This window comes from Pelophylax lessonae, assembly GCF_965119305.1.
Source record: "Pelophylax lessonae genome assembly, chromosome: 5".
NCBI classification, from domain to species: Eukaryota; Metazoa; Chordata; class Amphibia; order Anura; family Ranidae; genus Pelophylax; species Pelophylax lessonae.
In genome coordinates this window covers 20,236,947-20,244,163 of record NC_138772.1, presented here as the reverse complement: position 1 = coordinate 20,244,163, position 7,217 = coordinate 20,236,947, and positions in this window count along the sequence as shown.

The following is a 7,217-nucleotide window of genomic DNA, read 5'->3' as shown; positions in this document are numbered from 1 at the left end:
GCAGACTGAATTGGGTTGCATGTAACTGGACAGCAAAGGAGAAGCAGAATATTGGATTGGATTGCATGTGATTGGATAGCAAAAGAGCAGCAGAAGATTGGATTGCATGTGATTGGATAGCAAAAGAGCAGTGTACTGAACTGAATTGCATGCAATTGGACAGCAAAGGAGGTGCAGCAAGCTGTATTGAATTGCATGTGATTTGACAGCAAAGGAGCAGCATACTGGATTGGATTGCATTGCATGTGATTGGATAGCAAAAGAGCAGCATACTCGATTGGAAAGCAAAGGAGCAGTTGCAGACTGCATTGTATCACATGTGATTAAATAGCAGAGGAGCAGCAGACTGAATTGGACTGTGTGTGTGTGATTGGACAACAAAGGAGCAGCAGCAGACTGGATCAGTTTACATGTGATTGGATAGCACAGTGTTAAGCAGAGTATAAATGGACTGAAACCAGCTGACTTTCGGTCTGTGTGTACTGGTGTTGTCCTCCTTTCAACAGAAGCTGGTTGAAAAAAATAACAAAAAACAAACTGAATGCATGGCACATCACTGTGCACATCAACAGAGCCCTGATTGGCCCCTAGTGTTGACCCCCCCCCCCCCCCATTTCAGACCCCATTCGGGTAAGATTCGGACACATAAGTAAGATGTATATAAAAACAAATGTAAGAATATTCTAATGATCAAATCGCTGGATGAGATGAGGATTGTCCATCTTCCCGGAATTCAGCAGTCGTTCTCTGGCCTCTGATAGGGGGGGACCACCAGCCCTCCTGTAGAGGGCCCGGGCACACAGGGGGCAGGGCTGGCCTTAGGTGTTCAGGCACCCTGTGTGAGCTAATCTTGTGGCGCCCCCCCCCCCCCCATCCTCACCCCTCGTCCCTTGCCCCCTGGTCACCTAAACATACACAAAGAGGAAAAAAATATTCTCCCGCCGCTTGTAAGAAGAATCAAGTGGCTGAACTGGTGGAGGTGCAGGAGATGCAGGGCTGTGGGCATGGTACATGCAGAGCCATAGGCATGGTACAGGAGAATCTCCCGTACCATGCCTGCAGCACTGCATCTCCTGAGGAGATGCAGGGGCTGCATAGGGGTCTCACTTACTGTTTGGTGAGGCACCTTGCATTTAAAAGTGGCGCCGCCTGGCGCCAACACGTCACCGCGCATGCGCTGTCTGCCCGAGAATAGCCGAGCGTATACGGGCTTTCCTGAGCGGTGGCGGCACATGCACAGTGTACCTATTGGGCCAGCCACAGCCATTTTTTTCAGGTGTCAGTGCCGCGATGCTGCGTTAATCTTCAGCCAGCCCCAGGGCAGGGGAACTTGCCCTGGCAGGGCCTGCTGTGACTCGTCAGACGAGTCTCGTTCTGTGAGTAACTGACTGCAAGCTGTGATGGCCGCATGGCGCCCCCGTTGCCCATGGCTCCCTGTGCGGACGCACAGCTCGCACACCCCAAAGACCGGCCCTGACAGGGGGGCCCCGAACAGCAGAGGGAATCAGTGCGGTCGGACAGAGGGTTAATTACAGGATGCCCTGTGCGGCTCTCTGCACAGGGTATCCTGTAATATTGCCTCTCTGTCCGACCGCACTGATTCGCTTTGCTGTTCGGGCCCCCCTGTGTGCCCGGGCCCCCTACAGGAGGACTGGTGGTCCCCACCTATCAGAGGGCAGAGAATGACTGCTGAACTCACCCCTTCAACCTCTGCACAGCTGCTGGCTTTCAGCTGCTGCAAGGAGAGACACTGCCCCCCCCCCCCCCCCAAGGTGCTGGCTTGCCTGTCCCGTAAAAAAATAAATAAATTGTAAAAAAAAGGAAAATCTAAAAAAAATGTAAAATAAAATAATTGTAAAACATTAAAACAGGCATGTCCAACCTGCGGCCCGGGGGCCGAATGCGGCCCAGAGCTGCAGGCAATGCGGCCCACTGCCCCCTGACAATTTTTTTTTGATGGGGAAGAAGGAAATCGGGTCGGGGGCACAGCCACAGTGGCTTCCAACTACGTAACTGTAGGCAGAGGCTGCCTCGGAAGGGATCATCCTCTAGTTGTGTTAAATTAGTGCTGGGGGTGGGGGGGGGGGGTGGGCGACAGCGTGGGAAGGGCGCAGCGGCGTTTTATTACTTAACTATAGTATTTATTTTATATGCGGCCCGAGAAAATTTATCTGCACTCAATGTGGCCCAGGGAAGTCAAAAGGTTGGACACCCATGCATTAAAACATTTTTTTTTTAAATAATAAAAGGTTTTTTTCAAAAATGTAAAAAAAACTATTTAAAAAAAGGGTTAATTCATACAGCTTCTTTATTATCTTTGTGTCCTCTAAGAAGGATTTTAGTATATTTTTAGTGAAAATGTTGTTTTGATATATTTGATGGGGGCCCCTGCCAGGTAGGCTTTATGGGGCCCCCCGTGATTTCTATCAGCAGCCCTGTCTGGACTCGTCCTCGTAGCACACGGAGTGTTGGAAGTTTATCGGGGGGGGGGGGGGCCCTGACATTCTGCTTTCCGCAGATCACAAATTTACTGCAACCTCATTAATCCCTTTATCGCCCGGCGAGGCAGGAAACGCCAGCCTGGAAATCCCACAATAGATCTCTCCCCTCCGCCGTCCAACAGGAAGACACAACTCCACCAGGAAAGGAAAAAAGGAAAGAGCCAATTTCATCTGGGCACGCGGTCCGGGGCCCCCGACCGCATTTACCAACATGACACATTACAGGGACCACACAAGGGCCACAACCATTCCATGATAACCAATGGATAAAATTAACTTGGAATTGTTCTTTCCCTGCGAAAGTGGAGTTACCCTTTAAAATGCCTTTGCAGCTCATCAGTTTAGAGTTAACTGTAAATGTGGGACCTGGGATCATTGCGGTCATGTGGGCGTGTGCGAGGAGACTCAATGCGTGTTGCACAATAGTTGCTTACATACATGTGCATGCCTTACGCGTGTCTTCGTGTTCTGATAGTTGTGCACAGAGCGACAGGTGGTCTAATATTTTTTTTTTTTGTATTTTTATTTATTTTATCATAGTTTACATTTTTTAACACTTTTTTATATATTTATTTATTTATTTTTTACATCTAACCACTTGACCTCAGGAAGATTTATCCCTCTTCATGACCAGACCATTTCTTTTTTTTGCGATACAGCACTGCGTTACTTTAACTGACAAGTGCGCAGTCGTGCGACGCTGTATCCAAATAAAGTGTATGTTCTTTTTCCCCCACAAATAAAGCTTTTTTTTTTGGTGATACAGTAAAACCTTGGTTTGAGAGTAACTTGGTTTAAGAGCGCTTTGCAAGACAAGCAAAATTTTCAAATAGATTTTGACTTGATATACAAGCGATGTCTTGATATACAAGTAGCCTCAAGTCACAGCTGAGTATAAAAGAGAAGAGAGGCTCCTCTAAGTGTAGCAATATGTTTAAATTTAATGAAGGTACAACATTTAGCAACTCACATGGTTGATGATTGGAACAGGCACATCTAAGGATGCAGGCAATCAGGCTAAAGCTGTCCACGTAGACCATTCTCCGCACCACCATCTACGTCATCCCTTCCATGCTGCCCCTCGTTTTCAGATCACTTTACTGCAGGGTGGTCTTCCCGGTCAGGATTACAGACTGGCAGCCGGCGGTGCAGAAGATGGTCTATGTGGACAGCTTTACTCCGGATGCCTGCATCCTTAGATGTGCCTGTTTTATTCATCAACCATGTGAGTTGCTAAATGTTGTACCTTCATTAAATGTAACCATATTGCTACACTTAGAGGCGCCTCTCTTCTCTTTGATACTCTGTAGCTCCTGCTGGATTTTGCTTCTAATCCCCTTGTGGAAGCGGCTATTTGTGGATGGACATTTTATGGTTATATAACCTATCACATTGCTATAATCTTTGTATATGGACTATAAACTGAAGAATTTATGAATAAATGGTTGCGGAACGAATCATCTGAGTTTCCATTATTTCTTATGGGGAAATTTGCTTTGATATAAGAGTGCTTTGGATTACAAGCATGTTTCCGGAACGAATTATGCTCCCAATCCAAGGTTTCACTGTATTTGATTACTTCTGTGTTTTTTATTTTTTGCGCTATAAACAAAAAGAGACCAACAATTTTGAAAAAAAAAAAAAAAAACAATATTTTTACTTTTTGCTACAAAACATTAACAAAAAAAAAAAATGTAAAAAATGTAATTTCTTCATAAATTTAGGTCAATATGTATTCTGTTACATGTTTTTGGTAAAAAAAACAAAACAAATCCCAATAGGCGTATATTGATTGGTTTGCTTTTTGCTGCAAAACATAATCAATTAAAAAAAAAAAATGTAAAAAATCGAATTTATTCATTAACCACTTTACCAGCGGAGGATTTTGCTGTCTTACGTCCGGGCCACTTTTTGTGATTCGGCGCTGTGCGACTTTAACTGACAATTGCGCGGTCATGCGACGCCGTACCCAAACGAAATTTACATCATTTTTTTCCCACAAACAGAGCTTTCTTTTGGTGGTATTTGATCACCTGTGCGATTTTTACTTTTTGCGCTATAAACAAAAAAAGAGCGTAAATTTTGAAAAAACAACAATATTTTTCACATTTTTTATATGAAATTCCCCCCAAAAAAATGTAAAAATCAAAATTTTTTAAAATTTTTGGCCAATTTGTTTTCTGCTACCTATGTTTGGTAAAAAAAAAAAATCACAATAAGCGTATTTTGATTGGTTTGTGCAAAAGTTATTGCGTTTACTAAGGGAAAGATTTCTGTCATTTTTGGTGTTTTTTTTTTTTAACGAGTAATGGCGGCGATCTGCGATTTTTTTTTGCGGGACTGCGACATTGCGGCGGACAGATCGGACCCTTGACTGACATTTTTGACACTTTTGGGGGTACCAGTGACATTACTGCAGTAATCAGTGCTATAAATATGCACTGTTACTGTAAAAATGACACTGGCAGGGAAGGGGTTAATTTTATTGGAGAGGGAGGGGTTAATGTATGCCTGGTGCTTACTGATGTGTGTGGGGGGAGGGGACTGAGTGACACAAGGACAGATCGCATGTTCAGCTATGCTATGCTGAACCCTGCAATCTGACCCTGCCTGTCAGTTAGGAGATCCGCCTGCTTTTGTTTACACAAGCGGGCGGATCCCCGCACTCGATTCCCCGACGATCGCCGCTGCTCCTCCCCTTGCCCGACTCCCGCTGTGACTGAATACAGCAGGAGCACGCCGCCTAGAAGCCACTTTGCTGCAGTAGTATCAACGTGAGCAGCGGTAAAGTGGTTAATCACAGCACGGTCAGGTCACTAGCCCAAGGAAAGGGGGGGGGGGGGGTTTGGAGGACAACAATGTTGAGAAGGGGTAGGGTGGACAACAGTAGCCAACATAGGGTGGGGGCAACAATAGTGCCCAGTGGGACATGGGGAGGAACAATAGCGATTAGTGAGGGATGGGGAGAAAACAATAATGCAGAGCAAAGTGTAAGAAAGAGCAGTGGACCCCGGCAGGGGTGGAAAGCATCAGTAGTGCCAAACAGGGAGTAGCAATGGTGTCCAGTGGGAGCAGGAACAGTAGTACCTAGAGCTTAGGGCAGGGGTGGGGAACCTTTTTTTCTGCCAAGGGCCATTTGGATATTTATAACATAATTCGGGGGCCGTACAGAATAATCAACTTAAAAATTTGTAGTCGCCATTTATATGATGTCACACCACTTTTTATAGCTTTAATAATAACTAACTATCCAGTATGTGCTGACACTTTCACCTCCCTGGCACTGACTATCCTCTGAGTTGGTCCTGACTGGGAATGCAAAGAAGTTCTGAAAAAAAATGCATGCCAGCCATGTAAGATTTTGTGTCATGGTAGATACAAAAATAAAAGGTAACTGACACACACATGCTCACTACAGACAAGCTCATTGGCACACATATGCTCATTACACAGTCTGCAACTGCCCTCAACACAATCTGCAATCCTCACAATGCAATCTGCGATCCCCCAATCCCCAAAATACAATCTGCAGCCCCTCAACTCCCAAAAAGCACAATGCAATCCCTCACCCCCACCCCCCCCAAAAAAAACACAATGCAACCCCTCACCCCCCCCCCCCCCCCCCAAAAAAAAAAATTGCAATCCCTCACCCCCCAAAAAACACAATCTACAATCCCCCAACCTCCCAAAACACAATCTGTAATCTGTATTCCCCCTCAACCCTCCAAAACAAAATCTGCAATCCCCCAATCCCCACAATATAATCAGACCGATTGTGTGAAAGGGGGCCTAATGCTGCTTTCACACAGATGCACTGCACTTTATCTGCTGGCTGGTACTGCCGTTGGGTACTGCTGGCGGGTACTGCTGGCTGGTTCAGTTGGTGGGTACAGCTGGCTGGTATTGCTGGTGGGTACTGCTGGCTGGTACTGCTGTGGGTACTGCTGACTCAGGCTGGTACACTGTTGGCTGGTACTGCTGTAGGTATGGCTGTGGGTACTGCTGGCTCAGGCTGGTACTGCTGACTGGTACTGTGCTGTGGATACTGCTGGCTGGTACTGGTGTGGGCACTGCTGGCTGGTACTGCTGTGGGTACTGCTGGCCCAGGCTGGTACACTGCTGGCTGGTACTGCTGTGGGCATGGCTGTGGGTACTGCTGGTTGGTACTGTGCTGTGGGTACTACTGGCTGGTACTGCTGTGGGCACTGCTGGCTGCTAGTGCTGTGGGTACTGCTAGCTCAGGCTGGTACACTTCTGGCTGGTACTGCTGTGGGTATGGCTGTGGGTACTGCTGGCTTGTACTGCTGGCTCAGGCTGGTACTGCTGACTGGTACTGTGCTGTGGGTACTACTGTATGGTACTGCCGTGGGCACTTCTGGCTGGTACTGCTGTGGGTACTGCTGGCTCAGGCTGGTACACTGCTGGCTGGTACTGCTGGCTAGTACACTGCTGGCTGGTACTGCTGTGGGTACTGCTGGCTGGTACTGCTGTGGGTACTGCTGGCTTAGGCTGGTACTGCTTGCTGGTACTGTGCTGTGGGTACTGCTGGCCCAGGCTGGTACATTGCTGGCTGGTACTGCTGTGGGCATGGCTGTGGGTACTGCTGGCTGGTACTGTGCTGTGGGTACTACTGGCTGGTACTGCTGTGGGAACTGCTGACTGCTAGTGCTGTGGGTACTGCTAGCTCAGGCTGGTACACTTCTGGCTGGTACTGCT